Source organism: Nerophis lumbriciformis, linkage group LG25, assembly GCF_033978685.3.
Source record: "Nerophis lumbriciformis linkage group LG25, RoL_Nlum_v2.1, whole genome shotgun sequence".
NCBI classification, from domain to species: domain Eukaryota; kingdom Metazoa; phylum Chordata; class Actinopteri; order Syngnathiformes; family Syngnathidae; genus Nerophis; species Nerophis lumbriciformis.
In genome coordinates, this window is record NC_084572.2 from 41,220,229 (window position 1) to 41,247,733 (window position 27,505).

General features: G+C 31.4%; 1 protein-coding gene across 9 annotated transcripts in view; it reads right to left on the reverse strand.

Moving 5' to 3' along the window:
• The window catches only part of rbm47 (RNA binding motif protein 47), a 166,702-nt gene that overhangs the window by 34,556 nt on the left and 104,641 nt on the right, over positions 1-27,505 (reverse strand). Inside the window, exon 1 of one of the 9 annotated variants that reach the window (XM_061984426.2) lies at positions 12,221-13,095. The exons of the other annotated variants lie outside the window; for them this stretch is intronic. The gene's annotated coding sequence lies outside the window, so the exon portion shown is untranslated. Of the gene's footprint in view, positions 1-12,220; positions 13,096-27,505 lie in introns of those variants that run through there. 9 annotated transcript variants of the gene reach the window in all.

The window sequence follows — 27,505 nt, forward strand, 5'->3', positions numbered from 1 at the left end:
CACTATTTTACAACAATAACAAAAAAAATGGGCAGTATTGTGATAAAAGTCTGAATTTCATATGACAATTGTCACCATTTTGCATTAAAAAGTAATAATTCTACATAAAAAAAAAGTAATAATTTTACAAGAAAATATTGCAATATTACAGAAACAGAAAGAATATGAGAAATTGTTCCCAATTTTATAAGAAAAAAGTCGACACATTTTGAGACAAAGACTGCTTGTAGTTATTTTTATTTTTTGTTTGTTGTAATTGGTTTTTAAACTTCATTATTTACTTCAAGTTATTACAGCATGTCTCTATATACATATTTATTTATTTATATTAAATTAATTTTGGCCAAAGGGGGCGCATTTCAATTTCTTACACACACTTGTTATTTCATATGTTGACCAGAGGGGGAGCACTTTTAAAAGCGACACACAGTCAATGTGAAAAATTTTCTATCAGATGCAATGTTATTGGGACCATGATTTATGTCATCACTTGTTCACACCTCCTCATATGGAAGATACTTTTTTACGTCTTCATGTCTCAAGAAGAGTAGAAATACAAGAACAAACACACACACACACACACCCACCCACACACACACACACACACACACACACATTCTTGTATTTGTTACCTTCTTGAGCCTTGTGAAAAATGCCTACCTCTTTAGGACCAGCCTTTCTAGATATATAAAGAAGTGTATTTACAACATTAATAATATATACATACTGTGCGAATATAAAAAAGTTTGTTATGAAAAATGAGTTGGAATTTCACAAGAAAAGGGTCACAATTTCACAAGAAAAACTTAGAATTTTGGCAGTATTATGATAAACGTCTTAATTTTACTCAACGCAAGTCAAAATTTTACAAGAAAAACTGAACATTTGTGCAATATTATGATAAAAGTTGGAATTTTACTCAATAACAGTCGCACTTTTACAAGAAAAGCTTACAATTTTGGCAATTCTATGAAAAGAGTCATAATTTTACTCGACCAAAGTCACAATTAAATAAGACAACATTAACATTCTGGCAATTTTATAATAATAATCGGAATTTTACTTGGCAAAATTATGACAAAAGTCATGATTTTACTCAAAAAAAAATTCACTATTTTACAACAATAACAAAAAAAATGGGCAGTATTGTGATAAAAGTCTGAATTTTATATGACAATTGTCACCATTTTGCATTAAAAAGTAATAATTCTACATAAAAAAAAGTAATAATTTTACAAGAAAATATTGCAATATTACAGAAACAGAAAGAATATGAGAAATTGTTCCCAATTTTATAAGAAAAAAGTCGACACATTTTGAGAAAAAGACTGCTTGTAGTTATTTTTTATTTTTTGTTTGTTGTAATTGGTTTTTAAACTTCATTATTTACTTCAAGTTATTACAGTATGTCTCTATATACGTATTTATTTTATTTTTTGTATTAATTTTGGGCCAAAGGGGGCGCATTTCAATTTCTTACACACACTTGTTATTTCATATGTTGACCAGAGGGGGAGCACTTTTAAAAGCGACACACAGTCAATGTGAAAAATTCTCTATCAGATGCAATGTTATTGGGACCATGATTTATGTCATCACTTGTTCACACCTCCTCATATGGAAGATATTTTTTTTACGTCTTCATGTCTCAAGAAGAGTAGAAATACAAGAACACACACACACACACACACACACACACACACACACACACACACACACACACACACACACATTCTTGTATTTGTTACCTTCTTGAGCCTTGTGGAAAAATGCCTACCTCTTTAGGACCAGCCTTTCTAGATATATAAAGAAGTGTATTTACAACATTAATAATACATACATGCTGTGCGAATATAAAAAAGTTTGTTATGAAAAATGAGTTGGAATTTCACAAGAAAAGGGTCACAATTTCACAAGAAAAACTTAGAATTTTGGCAGTATTATGATAAACGTCTTAATTTTACTCAACGCAAGTCAAAATTTTACAAGAAAAACTGAACATTTGTGCAATATTATGATAAAAGTTGGAATTTTACTCAATAACAGTCGCACTTTTACAAGAAAAGCTTACAATTTTGGCAATTCTATGAAAAGAGTCGTAATTTTACTCGACCAAAGTCACAATTTAATAAGACAACTTTAACATTCTGGCAATTTTATAATAATAATCGGAATTTTACTTGGCAAAATTATGACAAAAGTCATGATTTTACTCAAAATTTTTTTCACTATTTTACAAGAATAACAAAAAAAATGGGCAGTATTGTGATAAAAGTCTGAATTTTATATGACAATTGTCACCATTTTGCATTAAAAAGTAATAATTCTACATAAAAAAAAGTAATAATTTTACAAGAAAATATTGCAATATTACAGAAACAGAAAGAATATGAGAAATTGTTCCCAATTTTATAAGAAAAAAGTCGACACATTTTGAGAAAAAGACTGCTTGTAGTTATTTTTTTATTTTTTGTTTGTTGTAATTGGTTTTTAAACTTCATTATTTACTTCAAGTTATTACAGTATGTCTCTATATACGTATTTATTTTATTTTTTGTATTAATTTTGGCCAAAGGGGGCGCATTTCAATTTCTCTCACACACTTGTTATTTCATATGTTGACCAGAGGGGGAGCACTTTTAAAAGCGACACACAGTCAATGTGAAAAATTCTCTATTAGATGCAATGTTATTGGGACCATGATTTATGTCATCACTTGTTCACACCTCCTCATATGGAAGATACTTTTTTACGTCTTCATGTCTCAAGAAGAGTAGAAATACAAGAACACACACACACACACACACCCACACACACACACACACCCACACACATTCTTGTATTTGTTACCTTCTTGAGCCTTGTGAAAAATGCCTACCTCTTTAGGACCAGCCTTTCTAGATATATAAAGAAGTGTATTTACAACATTAATAATATATACATACTGTGCGAATATAAAAAAGTTTGTTATGAAAAATGAGTTGGAATTTCACAAGAAAAGGGTCACAATTTCACAAGAAAAACTTAGAATTTTGGCAGTATTATGATAAACGTCTTAATTTTACTCAACGCAAGTCAAAATTTTACAAGAAAAACTGAACATTTGTGCAATATTATGATAAAAGTTGGAATTTTACTCAATAACAGTCGCACTTTTACAAGAAAAGCTTACAATTTTGGCAATTCTATGAAAAGAGTCGTAATTTTACTCGACGAAAGTCACAATTTAATAAGACAACTTTAACATTCTGGCAATTTTATAATAATAATCGGAATTTTACTTGGCAAAATTATGACAAAAGTCATGATTTTACTCAAAAAAAAATTCACTATTTTACAACAATAACAAAAAAAATGGGCAGTATTGTGATAAAAGTCTGAATTTTATATGACAATTGTCACCATTTTGCATTAAAAAGTAATAATTCTACATAAAAAAAAGTAATAATTTTACAAGAAAATATTGCAATATTACAGAAACAGAAAGAATATGAGAAATTGTTCCCAATTTTATAAGAAAAAAGTCGACACATTTTGAGTAAAAGACTGCTTGTAGTTATTTTTATTTTTTATTTTTTGTTTGTTGTAATTGGTTTTTAAACTTCATTATTTACTTCAAGTTATTACAGCATGTCTCTATATACGTATTTATTTTATTTTTTGTATTAATTTTGGGCCAAAGGGGGCGCATTTCAATTTCTTACACACACTTGTTATTTCATATGTTGACCAGAGGGGGAGCACTTTTAAAAGCGACACACAGTCAATGTGAAAAATTCTCTATTAGATGCAATGTTATTGGGACCATGATTTATGTCATCACTTGTTCACACCTCCTCATATGGAAGATACTTTTTTTACGTCTTCATGTCTCAAGAAGAGTAGAAATACAAAAAAACACACGCACACACACCCACACACACACGCATTCTTGTATTTGTTACCTTCTTGAGCCTTGTGAAAAATGCCTACCTCTTTAGGACCAGCCTTTCTAGATATATAAAGAAGTGTATTTACAACATTAATAATATATACATACTGTGCGAATATAAAAAAGTTTGTTATGAAAAATTAGTTGGAATTTCACAAGAAAAGGGTCACAATTTCACAAGAAAAACTTAGAATTTTGGCAGTATTATGATAAACGTCTTAATTTTACTCAACGCAAGTCAAAATTTTACAAGAAAAACTGAACATTTGTGCAATATTATGATAAAAGTTGGAATTTTACTCAATAACAGTCGCACTTTTACAAGAAAAGCTTACAATTTTGGCAATTCTATGAAAAGAGTCGTAATTTTACTCGACCAAAGACACAATTTAATAAGACAACATTAACATTCTGGCAATTTTATAATAATAATCGGAATTTTACTTGGCAAAATTATGACAAAAGTCATGATTTTACTCAAAAATGTTTTCACTATTTTACAAGAAAAACGTAAAATGTTGTCAGTATTATAATAAAAGTCTTAATTTTACTCAACGCAAGTCAAAATTTTACATTTGTGCAATATTATGATAAAAGTTGGAATTTTACTCAATAACAGTATATTTTACCAGAATATACTTAAAATGTTGGCAATTTTATGATAAGAGTCGTAATTTTTCTCGACAAAAGTCACAATTTTATAAGAAAACTTCAAAATGTTGGCAGTGTTATAATAATATTCTGAATTTCACTCGGCAAAATTATGACAAAAGTCAACATTTTACTCAAAAACATGCAATCATTTTACAATTGGCAATATTGTGATAAAAGTCGGAATTGTGTATGTCAAATGTCACCATTTTGCATTAAAAATAAATAATTTTACATAAAAAATTTACTAATTTTACCAGAAAATATTGCAATATTACAAAAACAGAAATAATGAGAAATTGTTTCCAATTTTATAAGAAAAAAGTCGACACATTGTGAGAAAAAATTTAGTTCATTTACCTTTTTATTTAATTTTTTGTTTGTAATTGTTTTTTAATCTTCATGATTTACTTAAAGTTATCACAGCATGTCTCTATATACATATTTATTTATTTATAATTAATTTTGGCCAAAGGGGTCGCATTTCAATTTCTCACACACACTTGTTATTTCATATGTTGACCATAGGGGGAGCACTTTTAAAAGCGACACACAGTCAATGTGAAAAATTCTCTATCAGATGCAATGTTATTGGGACCATGATTTATGTCATCACTTGTTCACACCTCCTCATATGGAAGATACTTTTTTTACGTCTTCATGTCTCAAGAAGAGTAGAAATACAAGAACAAACACACACACACACACACACACACACACACACACACACACTGATTGAAGAGGGGCCACAAAGTCATTGAAACAGTAGAAGGAAGGTTAAAGGTTATGAATGAGTGAATTGGCTAATCTGGCCTGGTTAAAGAGTCACAGCTGAGTTTATATGGACGGGTGCACCTCATGACGTGTTGTTCTAGAAGCTTTTTACAAGCACGGTCCGGACTTTGCCATAAACGCCCCAATGACACGCGGCTTGGCATCCGTGACAAGATAGATAAAGCTTTTTCCTCGTCATAAACCTGACATAACGGCCTAAACTTGCTACTAGTCATGTTAAGTTTGTGTGTGTTCAGTTAAAACAACAATGGAGATCTAGGAAAGAGCTGGGGGCCAAATTGAGAGAAAAAAATGTGTGTGGGGGGGCCAATGTGTACGTGTGTATAAATAATAATAACAATGAATTACATTTGTAACGCACTTTACATTTGTTAAAATATCAAAGTGCTACAAAGTTTAAAAAAATAATAATAAAAAAAGGTAAAAAAATAAAAATAGAAAGTTAGGATATATAATAGAAAATTAAAATAGAAATAAAAACATGAAAAAGACTAGATAAACACTAGATAAAACATAGATACAATAGAAATAAAAACATGAAAGCACTGGATAAAACAGATAGGCAAGCAGTGCATTTAAAAACAAGAAGGCAGAGAAATTAGATAGAATAGAATAGAATAGAATAGAAAGTACTTTATTGATCCCTGGGGGAAATTCTGCACCACAGTTCGCTCACAATAGACAATAAACACTTAGGTATTTTTTACATGTGAATAATATAAATACAGTCTATTAGACAGCATTATTCACATGTGAATTATATAAATACAGTCTATTATACAGCGTTATTCACATGTGAATAACATAAATACAGTCTATTATACAGCATTATTCACATGTGAATAACATAAATACAGTCTATTATACAGCATTATTCACATGTGATTAATATAAATACAGTCTATTATACAGCATTATTCACATGTGAATAACATAAATACAGTCTATTATACAGCATTATTCACATGTGAATAATATAAATACAGTCTACCATACAGCATTATTCACATGTGAATAATATAAATACAGTCTATTATACAGCATTATTCACATGTGAATAATATAAATAAAGTCTATTATACAGCATTATTCACATGTGAATAACATAAATACAGTCTATTATACAGCATTATTCACATGTGAATAATATAAATACAGTCTATTATACAGCATTATTCACATGTGAATAATATAAATACAGTCTATTATACAGTATTATTCACATGTGAATAATATAAATACAGTCTATTATACAGCATTATTTACATGTGAATAATATAAATACAGTCTATTATACAGCGTTATTCACATGTGAATAATATAAATAAAGTCTATTATACAGTATTATTCACATGTGAATAATATAAATACAGTCTATTATACAGCATTATTCACATGTGAATAATATTAATACAGTCTATTATACAGCATTATTCACATGTGAATAATATAAATACAGTCTATTATACAGCGTTATTCACATGTGAATAATATAAATAAAGTCTATTATACAGTATTATTCACATGTGAATAATATAAATACAGTCTATTATACAGCATTATTCACATGTGAATAATATTAATACAGTCTATTATACAGTATTATTCACATGTGAATAATATAAATACAGTCTATTATACAGCATTATTCACATGTGAATAATATAATTACAGTCTATTATACAGCATTATTCACATGTGAATAATATAAATACAGTCTATTATACATCATTATTCACATGTGAATAATATAAATACAGTCTACCATACAGCATTATTCACATGTAAATAATATAAATACAGTCTATTATACAGCATTATTCACATGTGAATAATATAAATACAGTCTATTATACAGCATTATTCACATGTGAATAATATAAATACAGTCTATTATACAGCATTATTCACATGTGAATAATATAAATACAGTCTATTATACAGCATTATTCACATGTGAATAATATAAATACGGTCTATTATACAGCATTATTCACATGTGAATAATATAAATACAGTCTATTATACAGCATTATTCACATGTGAATAATATAAATACAGTCTATTATACAGCATTATTCACATGTGAATAACATAAATACAGTCTATTATACAGCATTATTCACATGTGAATAACATAAATACAGTCTATTATACAGCATTATTCACATGTGAATAATATAAATACAGTCTATTATACAGCATTATTCACATGTGAATAACATAAATACAGTCTATTATACAGCATTATTCACATGTGAATAATATAAATACAGTCTACCATACAGCATTATTCACATGTGAATAATATAAATACAGTCTATTATACAGCGTTATTCACATGTGAATAATATAAATAAAGTCTATTGTACAGTATTATTCACATGTGAATAATATAAATACAGTCTACCATACAGCATTATTCACATGTGAATAATATAAATAAAGTCTATTATACAGCATTATTCACATGTGAATAACATAAATACAGTCTACGATACAGCATTATTCACATGTGAATAACATAAATACAGTCTATTATACAGCATTATTCACAAGTGAATAATATAAATACGGTCTATTAAACAGCATTATTCACATGTGAATAATATAAATACAGTCTATTATACAGCATTATTCACATGTGAATAACATAAATACAGTCTATTATACAGCATTATTCACATGTGAATAACATAAATACAGTCTATTATACAGCATTATTCACATGTGAATAATATAAATACAGTCTATTATACAGCATTATTCACATGTGAATAACATAAATACAGTCTATTATACAGCATTCTTCACATGTGAATAATATAAATACAGTCTACCATACAGCATTATTCCCATGTGAATAATATAAATACAGTCTATTATACAGCGTTATTCACATGTGAATAATATAAATAAAGTCTATTATACAGTATTATTCACATGTGAATAATATAAATACAGTCTATTATACAGCATTATTCACATGTGAATAATATAAATACAGTCTATTATACAGCATTATTCACATGTGAATAACATAAATACAGTCTATTATACAGCGTTATTCACATGTGAATAATATAAATAAAGTCTATTATACAGTATTATTCACATGTGAATAATATAAATACAGTCTATTATACAGCGTTATTCACATGTGAATAATATAAATAAAGTCTATTATACAGCATTATTCACATGTGAATAATATAAATACGGTCTATTATACAGCATTATTCACATGTGAATAATATAAATACAGTCTATTATACAGCATTATTCACATGTGAATAATATAAATACAGTCTATTATACAGCATTATTCACATGTGAATAACATAAATACAGTCTATTATACAGCATTATTCACAGGTGAATAATATAAATACAGTCTATTATATAGCATTACTTACATGTCAATAATATAAATACAGTCAATTATACAGCATTATTCACATGTGAATAATATAAATACAGTCTATTATACAGCATTATTCACATGTGAATAATAGAAGTAGTATATTATACAACATTATTCACATGTGAATAATATACAGTAAATACAGTCTATTATACAGCATTATTCACATGTGAATAATATAAATAAAGTCTATTATACAGCATTATTCACATGTGAATATTATAAATACAGTCTATTATACAGCATTATTCACATGTGAATAATATAAATACAGTCTATTATACAGCATTATTCACGTGTGAATAATATAAATACAGTCTATTATACAGCATTATTCACATGTGAATAATATAAATACAGTCTATTATACAGTATAATTCACATGTGAATAATATAAATACAGTCTATTATACAGTATTATTCACATGTGAATAATATAAATACAGTCTATTATACAGTATTATTCACATGTGAATAATATAAATACAGTCTATTATACAGCATTATTCACATGTGAATAATATAAATACAGTCTATTATACAGCATTATTCACATGTGAATGATATAAATACAGTCTATTATACAGCATTATTCACATGTGAATAATATAAATACAGTCTACCATACAGCATTATTCACATGTGAATAATATAAATACAGTCTATTATACAGCGTTATTCACATGTGAATAATATAAATAAAGTCTATTATACAGTATTATTCACATGTGAATAATATAAATACAGTCTATTATACAGCATTATTCACATGTGAATAATATTAATACAGTCTATTATACAGTATTATTCACATGTGAATAATATAAATACAGTCTATTATACAGCATTATTCACATGTGAATAATATAAATACAGTCTATTATACAGCATTATTCACATGTGAATAATTTAAATACAGTCTATTATACAGCATTATTCACATGTGAATAATATAAATACAGTCTATTATACAGCATTATTCACATGTGAATAATATAAATACAGTCTATTATACAGCATTATTCACATGTGAATAATATAAATACAGTCTATTATACAGCATTATTCACATGTGAATAATATAAATACAGTCTATTATACAGCATTATTTACATGTGAATAATATAAATACAGTCTATTATACAGCATTATTCACATGTGAATAATATAAATACGGTCTATTATACAGCATTATTCACAAGTGAATAACATAAATACAGTCTATTATACAGCATTATTCACATGTGAATAATATAAATACAGTCTATTATACAGCATTATTCACATGTGAATAATATAAATACAGTCTATTATACAGCATTATTCACATGTGAATAATATAAATACAGTCTATTATACAGCATTATTCACATGTGAATAATATAAATACAGTCTATTATACAGCATTATTCACATGTGAATAACATAAATACAGTCTATTATACAGCATTATTCACATGTGAATAACATAAATACAGTCTATTATACAGCATTATTCACATGTGAATAATTTAACTACAGTCTATTATACAGCATTATTCACATGTGAATAACATAAATACAGTCTGTTATACAGCATTATTCACATGTGAATAATATAAATACAGTCTATTATACAGCATTATTCACATGTGAATGATATAAATACAGTCTATTATACAGCATTATTCACATGTGAATAATATAAATACAGTCTACCATACAGCATTATTCACATGTGAATAATATAAATACAGTCTATTATACAGCATTATTCACATGTGAATAATATAAATACAGTCTATTATACAGCATTATTCACATGTGAATAATATAAATACAGTCTATTATACAGCATTATTCACATGTGAATAATATAAATACAGTCTATTATACAGCATTATTTACATGTGAATAATATAAATACAGTCTATTATACAGCATTATTCACATGTGAATAATATAAATACGGTCTATTATACAGCATTATTCACAAGTGAATAACATAAATACAGTCTATTATACAGCATTATTCACATGTGAATAATATAAATACAGTCTATTATACAGCATTATTCACATGTGAATAATATAAATACAGTCTATTATACAGCATTATTCACATGTGAATAATATAAATACAGTCTATTATACAGCATTATTCACATGTGAATAATATAAATACAGTCTATTATACAGCATTATTCACATGTGAATAACATAAATACAGTCTATTATACAGCATTATTCACATGTGAATAACATAAATACAGTCTATTATACAGCATTATTCACATGTGAATAATTTAACTACAGTCTATTATACAGCATTATTCACATGTGAATAACATAAATACAGTCTGTTATACAGCATTATTCACATGTGAATAATATAAATACAGTCTATTATACAGCATTATTCACATGTGAATAATATAAATACAGTCTATTATACAGCATTATTCACATGTGAATGATATAAATACAGTCTATTATACAGCATTATTCACATGTGAATAATATAAATACAGTCTACCATACAGCATTATTCACATGTGAATAATATAAATACAGTCTATTATACAGTATTATTCACATGTGAATAATATAAATACAGTCTATTATACAGCATTATTCACAAGTGAATAACATAAATACATTATACATTTACAGTACATGTACAGTCAAAAGGAACATATGCATTATACAGTCTGATGGCTGTCAGTATGAAGGACATAGAGATATAGGTGTATAAATGAGTTGATTTATTTTGGAAAACCTTGTTACATTGTTTAATGCATCACAACAAAATTAGGCATAATAATGTGTTCATTCCACCACATTATCGCTTGATATCGGAATCGGTAATCAAGAGTTGGACAATATCGGAATATCGGCAAAAAAAAAGCCATTATCGGACTTCTCTACTTTTTAATGAGATGGATTTAGAATGGAGATGAATGAGAATTGCGATTCTCGCACACTTAATACTGTAATTCCACTTACTGATATGCTCAAGGTCTTAAGTGTTGTACGTGCATACAAACGTTAGATTTTCTCTGAGGTTATGTTCATACTCGTTTGTTGAGAATAATTGTTCATTTTCGAATAGTTTGCTTTGTACTTCATTTTTGCTGTCATTGAATTTCAATACAAATAAAGGCGTTGTGTGTTGTCTACATCCGACACGAGGTATTATTCCCACCGAGCTCTTTTGCAACGCGGCGAGTGAAGTGTGACGGCTCCGATATAGCAAAGCCGCCATGTTATTTTGCACATGTATGGGAAGAGATGACTCACTCACTCACAACGGCAGCGTCACTAAAAAGGTCCGCAAACATTTGACGAAAAAAAGTAAAAGATGCAACTCAAAAGCTCGAGTGAAGGATGGATGGATGGATGGATGGAAAGAGAGAGGAGGAAGAAGGAGGGATAGCTACCAGTGTTGCTCTGAGTCCACCTCCATGAGAGACCGGTACAGCGGGGCACTAAGCAAACACGGGCCGGTGGCTGCAAGCATGAGAGGAGATGAAGGTGGAGCTTGGACAGGTACGAAGTGTGTGTGCGTGAAACAGAGAGAGGAGGGAGGCCAGGTGGCTGATGGGAAGTGCAGTTGTTTAAAGCAACAGGAAAGGGCAGATATCTGTAATGTCTGCACAAGATGCCACTGTCTTCTTGTTTCTGTCCTGGGTCTTAAGCAAACACCTTCCCGGGCCGCTAAGACCGGGGGTCAAAGTCCCGCATGAGAGGACTTGCTCTCCGAGTTTCTGTCTAAGGAGCTGACAGGAAAAACCAGGGAGTGAAGGACAAAGAGCTGGATGGGGCCAAATCAGGAGTGAGATTAAAGTCAAGAGTGTGTGGTCAAAAGTGTTGCTATTGAAACTCCACTCCTTAACGACGGCGAAAACACACGATAAGGAAGTCGAAACGGCGTCGACAACAAAGAGGAGAAGGAACGGGATTCTTTTCATTGCCTTTAATTGTGCCAATCTTCATATCTGCAAATAGATATCGTTAATAAACGTGCCAATGAGAAGTGTTCTGGAGAGGATAAGCAGGGGCGTCAATGTGTGACTGCTGAAACCCTCAGGATGACCGAGCTCCCAAAACATTAACATGGAGGGTAATTACTGCCAAACCTCCACAAACACACAAAAATTATTTTTTGTTTACTCACGCACAACAATTTGCAATTTAAAAAAAAGTTTTTCTTAAAAAAAAAAATTGTTTTTTCGGAAATAAAGAAATATACATTTTCCTAAAAAAATTAATAATCATGAGTAAAAAATGTAAACATTTTCTTTCTTTATTTATTTTTGAAATGTAATTATTTATTTTATTATTTTTTTTATTATTATTTTTTTTTTACATTTACATTACATTTTATAGCAAAAAAACAATTCACAAGTAAAAATATTTATTTTTTCCAGGTAAAAAAAATTGTTCGCAAGTATAAAAACTATTTTATTGAAAAAAAAGAAATTCAAGTAAAAAAAAAAGGTTTTCTGCAAGTTAAAAAAAAAACGATTCGCAAGTATGAAAACTATTTTCTGAAAGTAAAAAAAAGTATTGGCAAGTTAAAAAAAACAGATTTGCGAGTATAAAAACTATTTTCTTCAAAAAAACAAAACAATTCGCGAGTAAAACTAACTTTTTTGCAAGTAAAAATACGATTCACAGGTATAAAAACTATTTTCTTCAATTAAAAACAATTTGCAATTTAAAAAATAGTTTTTCCTAAAAAAAAAAGAAATTCAGGTAAAAAAAGGGTTTCTGAAAGTTTAAAAAAAACGATTCGCAAGTATAAAAACTATTTTATTGAAAAAAAAGAAAGAAATTCAAGTTATAAAAAAAAGGTTTTCTGCCAGTTAAAAAAAAAACAATTCGCAAGTATGAAAACTATTTTCTGAAAGTAAAAAAAAGTATTGGCAAGTTAAAAAAAACAGATTTGCGAGTATTAAAACTATTTTCTTCAAAAAAACAAAACAATTTGCGAGTAAAACAAACTTTTCTGCAAGTAAAAATACGATTCACAAGTATAAAAACTATTTTCTTCAATTAAAAACAATTTGCAATTTAAAAATAGTTTTTCTTAAAAAAAAAAGAAATTCAAGTAAAAAAAGGGTTTCTGAAAGTTAAAAAAACGATTCGCAAGTATAAAAACTATTTTATTGAAAAAAAAAGAAATTCAAGTAAAAAAAAAAAGGTTTTCTGCAAGTTAAAAAAAAATGATTCGCAAGTATGTAAACTATTTTCTGAAAGTAAAAAAAAGTATTGGCAAGTTAAAAAAAACAGATTTGCGAGTATTAAAACTATTTTCTTCAAAAAAACAAAACAATTTGCGAGTAAAACAAACTTTTCTGCAAGCAAAAATACGATTCACAAGTATAAAAACTATTTTCTTCAAATGAAAACAATTTTCAATTTAAAAAATAGTTTTTCTTAAAAAAAAAAAAAATTTTGGAAGTAAAGAAAAATAAATTTTCCTAAAAAAAATAATAATCACGAGTAAAAAAATAAAACATTTTCTTTCTTTATTTATTTTTTTAATTAATTTATTTATTTTTAAATTTTTTAATGTTTTATTTTTTTTACATTTACATTACATTTCATAGAATTATAGAAAAAAAACAATTCACAAGTAAAAATATATATTTTTTCCAGGTAAAAAAAATTATTCGCAAGTATAAAATCTATTTTATTGAGAAAAAAAAGAAATTCAAGTAAAAAAAAAAGGTTTTCTGCAAGTTAAAAAAAAAACGATTTGCAAGTATGAAAACTATTTTCTGAAAGTAAAAAAAAGTATTGGCAAGTTAAAAAAAAACAGATTTGCGAGTATTAAAACTATTTTCTTCAAAAAAACAAAACAATTTGCGAGTAAAACAAACTTTTCTGCAAGTAAAAATACGATTCACAGGTATAAGAACTATTTTCTTCAATTAAAAACAATTTGCAATTTAAAAAATAGTTTTTCTTAAAAAAAAAAAAAATTTTGGAAGTAAAGAAAAATAAATTTTCCTAAAAAAATTAATAATCACGAGTAAAAAAATAAAACATTTTCTTTCTTTCTTTATTTTTTTAATTAATTAATTAATTTTGTAATTTTTTAATGTTTTATTTTTTTTACATTTACATTACATTTCATAGAATTATAGAAAAAAAACAATTCACAAGTAAAAATATATATTTTTTCCAGGTAAAAAAAATTATTCGCAAGTATAAAATCTATTTTATTGAAAAAAAAGAAATTCAAGTAAAAAAAAAAGGTTTTCTGCAAGTTAAAAAAAAAACGATTTGCAAGTATGAAAACTATTTTCTGAAAGTAAAAAAAAGTATTGGCAAGTTAAAAAAAAACAGATTTGCGAGTATTAAAACTATTTTCTTCAAAAAAACAAAACAATTTGCGAGTAAAACAAACTTTTCTGCAAGCAAAAATACGATTCACAGGTATAAAAACTATTTTCTTCAATTAAAAACAATTTGCAATTTAAAAAATAGTTTTTCTTAAAAAAAAAGAAATTCAAGTAAAAAAAGGGTTTCTGAAAGTTAAAAAAAACGATTCGCAAGTATAAAATCTATTTTATTGAAAATAAAGGAATTCAAGTAAAAAAAAAAAGTTTTTCTGCAAGTTAAAAAAAAACGATTCGCAAGTATGAAAACTATTTTCTGAAAGTAAAAAAAAAGTATTAGCAAGTAAAAAAAAAACAGATTCGCGAGTATAAAAACTATTTTCTTCAAAAAAACAAAACAATTCGCGAGTAAAACAAACTTTTCTGCAAGTAAAACTATGATTTACAAGTATAAAAACAAATTTCTTCAGTTAAAAACAATTTTCAATTTAAAAAATTGTTTTTCTTAAAAAAAATGTTTTAGGAAGTAAAGAAATATACATTTTCCTAAATAAATTAATAATCGTGAGTAAAAAAAATAAAACATTTTCTAGAAAATAAAAAAAACAATTCACAAGTAAAAATATATATTTTTTCCAGGTACAATTTTTTTTCCGCAAGTATAAAAACTATTTTATTGAAAAAAAAGAAAGAAATTCAAGTTAAAAAAAAAAGGTTTTCTGCCAGTTAAAAAAACCCGATTCGCAAGTATGACAACTATTTTCTGAAAGTAAAAAAAACTATTTGCAAGTTAAAAAAAAAAGATTTGCGAGTATAAAAACCATTTTCTTCAAAAAAACAAAAACGATTCGCGAGTAAAATAAACTTTTCTGCAAGTAAAAATATGATTCACAAGTATAAAAACTATTTTCTTCAAATAAAAACAATTTTCAATTTAAAAAATAGTTGTTCTTAAAAAAAATGTTTTCGGAAGTAAAGAAATATACATTTTCCTAAAAAAATTAATAATCGTGAGTAAAAAAATAAAACATTTTCTAGAAAACAAAAAAAACAATTCACAAGTAAAAATACATATTTTTTCCAGGTAAAATTTTTTTTTGCAAGTATAAAAACTATTTCATTGAAAAAAAAAAAAGGTTTTCTGCCAGTTAAAAAAACCCAATTCGCAAGTATGAGAACTATTTTCTGAAAGTAAAAAAAAGTACTGGCAAGTTAAAAAAAAACAGATTTGCGAGTATAAAAACTCTTTTCTTTAAAAAAACAAAACAATTTGCGAGTAAAACAAACTTTTCTGCAAGTAAAAATACGATTCACAAGTATAAAAACTATTTTCTTCAAATAAAAACAATTTTCAATTTAAAAAATAGTTGTTCTTAAAAAAAATGTTTTAGGAAGTAAAGAAATATACATTTTCCTGAATAAATTAATAATCGTGAGTAAAAAAAATAAAACATTTTCTAGAAAATAAAAAAAACAATTCACAAGTAAAAATATATATTTTTTCCAGGTACAATTTTTTTTCTCGCAAGTATAAAAACTATTTTATTGAAAAAAAAGAAAGAAATTCAAGTTAAAAAAAAAAGGTTTTCTGCCAGTTAAAAAAAAAAACAATTCGCAAGTATGAAAACTATTTTCTGAAAGTAAAAAAAAGTATTGGCAAGTTAAAAAAAACAGATTTGCGAGTATAAAAACTATTTTCTTCAAAAAAACAAAACAATTCGCGAGTAAAACAAACTTTTCTGCAAGTAAAAATACGATTCACAGGTATAAAAACTATTTTCTTCAATTAAAAACAATTCGCAATTTAAAAAATAGTTTTTCTTAAAAAAAAAAAGAAATTCAGGTAAAAAAAGGGTTTCTGAAAGTTAAAAAAAACGATTCGCAAGTATAAAAACTATTTTATTGAAAAAAAATAAATTCAAGTAAAAAAAAAAAGAAGTTTTTCTGCAAGTTAAAAAAAAACGATTCGCAAGTATAAAAACTATTTTCTGAAAGTAAAAAAAACTATTGGCAAGTTAAAAAAAACAGATTTGCGAGTATTAAAACTATTTTCTTCAAAAAAACAAAACAATTTGCGAGTAAAACAAACTTTTCTGCAAGCAAAAATACGATTCACAGGTATAAAAACTATTTTCTTCAATTAAAAACAATTTGCAATTTAAAAAATAGTTTTTCTTAAAAAAAAAGAAATTCAAGTAAAAAAAGGGTTTCTGAAAGTTAAAAAATACGATTCGCAAGTATAAAAACTATTTTCTGAAAGTAAACAAAAATATTCGCAAGTTAAAAAAAAACTTGCGAGTATAAAAACTATTTTCTTCAAAAAAACAAAAACGATTTGCGAGTAAAACAAACTTTTCTGCAAGTAAAACTATGATTCACAAGTATAAAAACAAATTTCTTCAGTTAAAAACAATTTTCAATTTAAAAAATTGTTTTTCTTAAAAAAAAAATGTTTAAGGAAGTAAAGAAATATACATTTTCCTAAAAAATTAATAATCACGAGTAAAAAAATAAAACATTTTCTAGAAAAAAACAAAAACAATTCACAAGTAAAAACATATATTTTTTCCAGGTAAAAAAAATTATTTGCAAGTATAAAAACTATTTTATTGAAAAAAAAAAGAAAGAAATTCAAGTAATAAAAAAAGGTTTTCTGCCAGTTAAAAAAAACCCGATTCGCAAGTATGAAAACTATTTTCTGAAAGTAAAAAAAAGTATTGGCAAGTTAAAAAAAACAGATTTGCGAGTATTAAAACTATTTTCTTCCAAAAACAAAACAATTCGCGAGTAAAACAAACTTTTCTGCAAGTAAAAATACGATTCACAAGTATAAAAACTATTTTCTTCAATTAAAAACAATTTTCAATTTAAAAAATAGTTGTTCTTAAAAAAAAAAGGTTTTCGGAAGTAAAGAAATATACATTTTCCTAAAAAAAATTAATAATCGCGAGTAAAAAAATAAAACATTTTCTAGAAAACAAAAAAAACAATTCACGAGTAAAAATATATATTTTTTCCAGGTAAAATTTTTTTTCCGCAAGTATAAAAACTATTTTATTGAAAAAAAAAGAAAGAAATTCAAGTAAAAAAAAAGGTTTTCTCCCAGTTAAAAAAACCCGATTCGCAAGTATGAAAACTATTTTCTGAAAGTAAAAAAAACTATTCGCAAGTTAAAAAAAAAAGATTTGCGAGTATAAAAAACATTTTCTTCAAAAAAACAAAAACGATTCGCGAGTAAAACAAACTTTTCTGCATGTAAAAATACGATTCACAAGTATAAAAACGATTTTCTTCAATTAAAAACAATTTTCAATTTAAAAAATAGTTGTTCTTAAAAAAAAATGTTTTCGGAAGTAAAGAAATATACATTTTCCTAAAAAAATTAATAATCGTGAGTAAAAAAATAAAACATTTTCTAGAAAACAAAAAGAACAATTCACAAGTAAAAATATATATTTTTTCCAGGTAAAATTTTTTTTTCGCAAGTATAAAAACTATTTCATTGAAAAAAATTAATAAAAGAAATTCAAGTAAAAAAAAAAAAGGTTTTCTGCCAGTTAAAAAAACCCGATTCGCAAGTATGAAAACTATTTTCTGAAAGTAAAAAAAACTATTCGCAAGTTAAAAAAAGATTTGCGAGTATAAAAACCATTTTCTTCAAAAAACAAAAACGATTCGCGAGTAAAACAAACTTTTCTGCATGTAAAAATCTGATTCACAAGTATAAAAACTATTTTCTTCAATTAAAAACAATTTGCAAGTAAAAAAAAAAGACACATAAATACACTTTTTTTTTTAAAGATATGCAAGTAAAAAGAACTATTTCCTGCAAGTATAAAGACAATTTTATTCAATTAAAACAATTCACAAGTAAAAAAACAAACATTTTTCAACAAGTAAAAAAACGAATCGCGAGTATAGAGACAATTGTTTTCGAGTTAAAACTTTTGCCAGTAATATTCCACCCTGCGCGATCCACACACTCGCGCTAAGAGAAACCGTAATTCCCGCTCTACAACGACAGGTGGTGCTGCTGAGTCAATTTAAGGCTGTCAGAGCTACTGTTACTTGCGCATGGTGCCGTCCCCCAAAAATAACAAAGAAGAAGAAGAAGCAGCCTCATTCCTGTGAGAATCTTGCGTGTGACTGACGCATTAAGGAGTGGGAGATGGTTAATTTATCCAGGACCAGCTGCAGTGTGCTTAAACAACCACTAGGTAGCACCTGTGAGCAGATAATACTGCATCATCTCTTTCAGGCCGATCGGGTCTCATTGGGTCGGTTGTGCATTCTTCACACATTCGTCACTCTACGCTGAAAGTGAGATGACATAGTATCATCTGAGATGAGATGGAAGATAGACTATCCGAAGATAGTCCTGGATAGTCCCACTCCTTGATGCCTCAGTCGCACGCAAGAGTCTCACAGGAATGTGGCAAAGTAACAGTGTACCTACTATATATATATATATATATATATATATATATATATATATATATATATATATATATATATATATATATATAAATAATAGATTTTATTTGTAAAAAGCACTTTACAGTGAGTAAACAACCTCAAAGTGCTACAGTGTATGAAAAAATAAATAAATAAAAAAGATAATAAAAAAATTAATAAAAACAAAAACTAGAACAGCCAATAGCTAAAACTAGTATGCATATATCTAAAAAAAAAAAGGCTTTTTTTTTTTTTAGAAAGAAGGGTTTTTAAGCCTTTTTTTTAAAGGCATCCACAGTCTGTGGTGCCCTCGGGTGGTCAGGGAGAGCATTCCATATATATATATATATATATATATATATATATATATATATATATATATATATATATATATATATATATATATATATTATATTTGTAAAAAGCACTTTACATTGAATAAACAACCTCAAAGTGCTACAGTGTATTAAAAAATAAAATAAAATAAATAAATAAAAAAGATAATAAAAAAATAAATAAAAATAAAAACTAGAACAGCCAAATAGCTAAAACTAGTATGCATATATCTAAAAAAAAGGCTTTTTTAGAAAGAAGGGTTTTTAAGCCTTTTTTAAAGGCATCCACAGTCTGTGGTGCCCTCAGGTGGTCAGGGAGAGCGTTCCATATATATATATATATATATATATATATGATATTCTTTTATTCTTTTTAATCGATTTTTGAAAATGATGAATTGATTTAGAATTGGGATGAATACACATGTTTTGTGCACCCCTATTAAATGGTCAATGGTAAATGGCTTGTACGTGTATAGCGCTTTTCTACCTTTTTAAGGAACTCAAAGCGCTTTGACACTATTTTCCACTATTAAGAAGTTCTCTACATGTCATTTAAATACTATTATGATGGCTCAGGGGTTGTTTGTGTGCTTTTTGAAAAGTGTTATGAAGGGCCAAAAATACCTACAGCAAAATAAACATTTCTGATTAAAGAGTGGGCATATCTCTTTGAGAGAAACATGCGTGGGGGGGGGGCAACAGGTGGAGCTGGGTGAAAGTGGTCACTGTATGGCCTTGTGGGGACCATACACACACACACACACACACACACACACACACACACGTGAATGTGTTTGTATGGCCTTGTGGGGACCACACACACATACACACACACGGAAATGTGTGTTATGGACTTGTGGGGACCATACACACACACACATACACACACACGTGAATGTGTTTGTATGGCCTTGTGGGGACCACACACACATACACACACACGGAAATGTGTGTTATGGACTTGTGGGGACCATACACACACACACACACACACACACGTGAATGTGTTTGTATGGCCTTGTGGGGACCACACACACATACACACACACGGAAATGTGTGTTATGGACTTGTGGGGACCACACACACACACACATACACACACAGAAATGTGTGTTATGGACTTGTGGGGACCATACACACACACACACACACACACACGGAAATGTGTGTATGGCCTTGTGGGGACCATACACACACACACAAACACACACGGGAATGTGTGTTATGGACTTGTGGGGACCATACACACAAACACACACGGGAATGTGTGTTATGGACTTGTGGGGACCATACACACACACACACACACACACACACACACACACACACACACACACACACACACACACACGTGAATGTGTGTGTATGGCCTTGTGGGGACCACACACACATACACACACACGGAAATGTGTGTTATGGACTTGTGGGGACCATACACACACGGAAAAGTGTGTTATGGACTTGTGGGGACCATACACACACACACACACGGAAATGTGTGTTATGGACTTGTGGGGACCATACACACAAACACACACGGAAAAGTGTGTTATGGACTTGTGGGGACCATACCCACAAACACACACGGAAATGTGTGTATGGCCTTGTGGGGACCATACACACAAACACACACGGAAAAGTGTGTTATGGACTTGTGGGGACCATACACACAAACACACACAGAAATGTGTGTTATGGACTTGTGGGGACCATACACACACACACACACACACACACGGAAATGTGTGTATGGCCTTGTGGGGACCATACACACACACACAAACACACACGGGAATGTGTGTTATGGACTTGTGGGGACCATACACACAAACACACACGGGAATGTGTGTTATGGACTTGTGGGGACCATACACACACACACACACACACACACACACACACACACACACACACACACACACACACACGTGAATGTGTGTGTATGGCCTTGTGGGGACCACACACACATACACACACACGGAAATGTGTGTTATGGACTTGTGGGGACCATACACACACGGAAAAGTGTGTTATGGACTTGTGGGGACCATACACACACACACACACGGAAATGTGTGTTATGGACTTGTGGGGACCATACACACAAACACACACGGAAAAGTGTGTTATGGACTTGTGGGGACCATACACACAAACACACACGGGAATGTGTGTATGGCCTTGTGGGGACCATACACACACAAACACACACGGAAAAGTGTGTTATGGCCTTGTGGGGACCATACCCACAAACACACACGGAAATGTGTGTATGGCCTTGTGGGGACCATACACACACAAACACACACGGAAAAGTGTGTTATGGACTTGTGGGGACCATACACACAAACACACACAGAAATGTGTGTTATGGACTTGTGGGGACCATACACACACGGAAATGTGTGTATGGACTTGTGGGGACCATACACACAAACACACACGGAAATGTGTGTTATGCACTTGTGGGGACCATACACACAAACACACATGGAAATGTGTGTTATGGACTTGTGGGGACCATACACACAAACACACACGGAAATGTGTGTATGGCCTTGTGGGGACCATACACACAAACACACACGGAAAAGTGTGTTATGGACTTGTGGGGACCATACACACACACACACACACGGAAATGTGTGTTATGGACTTGTGGGAACAATACACACAAACACACACGGAAAAGTGTGTTATGGACTTGTGGAGACCATACCCACAAACACACACAGAAATGTGTGTTATGGACTTGTGGGGACCATACACACAAACACACACGGAAAAGTGTGTTATGGACTTGTGGGGACCATACACACAAACACACACGGAAAAGTGTGTTATGGACTTGTGGAGACCATACCCACAAACACACACGGAAATGTGTGTTATGGACTTGTGGGGACCATACACACAAACACACACGGAAAAGTGTGTTATGGACTTGTGGGGACCATACACACAAACACACACGGAAAAGTGTGTTATGGACTTGTGGGGACCATACACACAAACACACACGGAAATGTGTGTTATGGACTTGTGGGGACCATACACACAAACACACACGGAAAAGTGTGTTATGGACTTGTGGGGACCATACACACAAACACACACGGGAATGTGTGTATGGCCTTGTGGGGACCATAAACACACACACACACACACACATGAGAATGTGCCAAAGAGACAGAAAAGCAGGAATAAAGTCAGCAATAAAAGAGTGCTGGTAATCAGTATCTGACTTGTGCTTGTGCAAGTCATCCATAAAAGTAAATAAGTAGCGTGTCACAAGTGAAGAGGTCGTCCAGAGCGACATGACCTGGAGGAGTGCAGTATTTAGTGTTTAGGCTCACACTGGACTTTCCAGGAAGCACTTCCTTCCAGTCATGTGCCGACTCCGACAAACACCTCCGACACATTACAACCCCCCCCCCGTCCCCGACCCCGACCAACCAAGAAAAGATAACTTCCTGTTTTCATCTTCCAACAGCTGACAAAAGCCATCTTCTTAGAAGCACGGAGCGAGGGTTCATTAGTGAGAGGCCATGACAAGCGACACACCACAAACATGACGTTCAGTGTCTCTTGGTCCTCACCCAGGTTAGGACACATCACACAGGACATCTGGCAACACACATCACACATGACATCTGGCAACACACATCACACATCACACAGGACATCTGGCAACACACATCACACAGGACATCTGGCAACACACATCACACATGACATCTGGCAACACACATCACACATCACACAGGACATCTAGCAACACACATCACACATCACACAGGACAACTGGCAACACACATCACACATCACACATGACATCTGGCAACACACATTACACATGACATCTGGCAACACACATCACACAGGACATCTGGCAACACACATCACACATCACACAGGACATCTGGCAACACACATCACACATGACATCTGGCAACACACATCACACAGGACATCTGGCAACACACATCACACATGACATCTGGCAACACACATCACACATCACACAGGACATCTAGCAACACACATCACACATCACACAGGACAACTGGCAACACACATCACACATGACATCTGGCAACACACATCACACATGACATCTGGCAACACACATCACACAGGACATCTGGCAACACACATCACACATGACATCTGGCAACACACATCACACATCACACATCACACAGGACATCTGGCAACACACATCACACATGACATCTGGCAACACACATCACACATCACACAGGACATCTGGCAACACACAGGACATCTGGCAACACACATCACACATCACACAGGACATCTAGCAACACACATCACACATCACACAGGACATCTGGCAACACACATCACACATGACATCTGGCAACACACATCACACATCACACAGGACATCTGGCAACACACATCACACATGACATCTGGCATCACACATCACACAGGACATCTGGCAACACACATCACACATGACATCTGGCAACACACAGGACATCTGGCAACACACATCACACATCACACAGGACATCTAGCAACACACATCACACATCACACAGGACATCTGGCAACACACATCACACATGACATCTGGCAACACACATCACACATCACACAGGACATCTGGCAACACACATCACACATGACATCTGGCAACACACATCACACATCACACAGGACATCTGGCAACACACATCACACATGACATCTGGCAACACACAGGACATCTGGCAACACGCTGCTGACTACCAACCATTCCAGGAGATAGACGGTGACACGGCTGATTTAGTCATGTGACTGGCTTGTGACCGCCATCGCATAAGGAGCGTAGATGTGTGGGGATTTTACACACACACACACACACACACACACACACACACACACACACACACACACACACACACACACACACACACACGTAACACATACAGTATGTATGTACACACATATATATATGTATACATATACAGTATATATATATATGTATGTACACACATATATATATATGTATACATATACAGTATATATATATATATACAAACATATATATACATACACATCTATACAAACATATATATACATACACATCTATACACCGATACATATATACATAAACATATACACATATATACATATACACACATACATAAGCACATACACATGTATACATTATCATATACACATTACCATACACATACATACATAAGCACATACAAACATATACATTGCCATATACACATTACCATATACACACATTAATACATATGTACATACATACACATTACCACACACACACACACACACGCACGCACGCACGCACACACACACACACACATATTGTATGTAATACATACATATATGCATATACACATAACACACACACACATGTATATATATATATCTATACACCTATACATATATACTGTACATAAGCACATACACATACAGTATATTGACGCTTACATACCGTATTTTCCGCACTATTAGCCGCACCTAAAAACCACAAATTTACTCAAAAGCTGACAGTGCGGCTTTTAACCCGGTGCGCTTTATATATGGATAAATATTAAGATTCATTTTCATAAAGTTTCGGTCTCGCAACTTCGGTAAACAGCCGCCATCTTTTTTCCCGGTAGAACAGGAAGCGCTTCTTCTTCTACGCAAGCAACCGCCAAGGTAAGCACCCGCCCCCATAGAACAGGAAGCGCTTCTTCTTCTACTGTAAGCAACCACCCGCCCGCGTAGAAGAAGGAAAAAGCACGCGGATATCACCGTACGTTTCATTTCCTTTGTGTGTTTACATCTGTAAAGACCACAAAATGGCTCCTACAAAGCGACAAGGATCCGGTTCATGAAAAGACGCAATCTCTCCATCCGCACACGGATTACTATTTCACAGCAACTGATATTCCTGTGAACCGCACTGTGGATACAACGGGAGCACGTACGGTGAATATTCGCACCACAGGGAATGAGAAGTCATCCTTCACTGTGGTTCTAGCTTGCCATGCTAATGGCCAGAAACTTCCACCCATGGTGGAAGTTGTGATGATAATTCTGCAGCATCTGTGTGTCTGAATACTGAAGAGTTGGTTTCTGGGTTCAACTCTATCTGTTTACAAACACTGGACACGATCGCCCCTTTCAAATGCCGCCGCGCTAAAACCACGCCTCAGCCCTGGTTGAATGACGTCACTCGGGCTGCCAGGCGCGTATGTAGAAGAGCAGAGAGAAAATGGAAAAAAGACAGGCTGCATGTGTCCTTTGCCATTTTTAAAGAAAGCCTGTTTTCCTTTCAGATGACTGTAAAAGCAGAAATGAATATATATCTATCTCAGATTATATCTTCTAACTGTAACAACCCCAGAGTTCTGTTTAAAACTATTAACACTGTCATTGATGCTCCCAAATCTGCTGGTTTTGATGCTTCTTTTGAATTCTGTGAAAATTGTCTCCATTTTTTCACTGACAAAATTGTGTCAACTAGAGCCAGTCTATCTCAGCCTTCATATGACCCTTCTGTTCCCCTGCATTTCTCTTCTGTTTTCCATCAGTTTGAGCCGGTGTCCTTTTCTTTTTTAAGTGACACAGTTAGTCATATGAAGCCCTCTGGTTCTCCTGCAGATGCCCTCCCACCTCGCCTGTTTAAGGAGGTACTTGCTACTATTGGACCAAGTGTCCTTAACATTATCAATAGTAGCCTCTCTTCTGGAATAGTTCCAGTAGAGTTTAAACATGCAGTGGTACGACCTCTACTTAAAAAACCCAGCCTCGACCCCTCTCTCCTCTCTAACTTCAGACCTATCTCTAATCTTCCATACATTTCCAAAATATTAGAGAAGGTTGTCTACAGTCAGTTGTTGCCCTTCTTAGAGGATAATGGTATCACTGAGCTGTTCCAGTCCGGTTTTAAAGCCCTCCACAGCACAGAGTCAGCGCTTCTAAAAGTTTTTAACGATGTCCTCCTGTCCACTGATTCTGGTAAATATGTTGTCCTGGTGCTTTTAGATCTGTCTGCTGCGTTCGACACCGTCGACCACGCCACCTTAATCACTCGTCTTGAGAACTGTGTGGGCATTAAGGGCGCCGCCCTCAACTGGTTCCGGTCGTACCTAACCGACAGGAGTTTTTGTGTAAAAGTAGACAGTTTTATGTCGTCCACAGCTCCTTTACCACATGGGGTCCCCCAGGGCTCAATCCTTGCCCCAATTTTATTTGCACTTTACCTTCTCCCCCTTGGTTCTATTTTTAGGAAGTACAGTATTGCATTTCATTTTTATGCCGATGATTGCCAGATTTATTTTCCCATGGCACAAAATAACACGGTTCAACGTCTTATTGACTGCCTGCACGACATCAAAGTCTGGCTTTCAGCTAACTTCCTGAGCCTAAATGAAGATAAAACAGAAGTTATGTTGTTCGGTCCAAGTCGCTCTCCCTCCCCCAACGTTGACCTCGGCACTCTGACCCCGTATCTCAGCGACTCTGTCACAAACCTGGGGGTAAAGTTTGACTCAGATTTTAAATTCGAAAAACAAATCAGCAGCGTCGTTCAAAAAAGCTTTTATC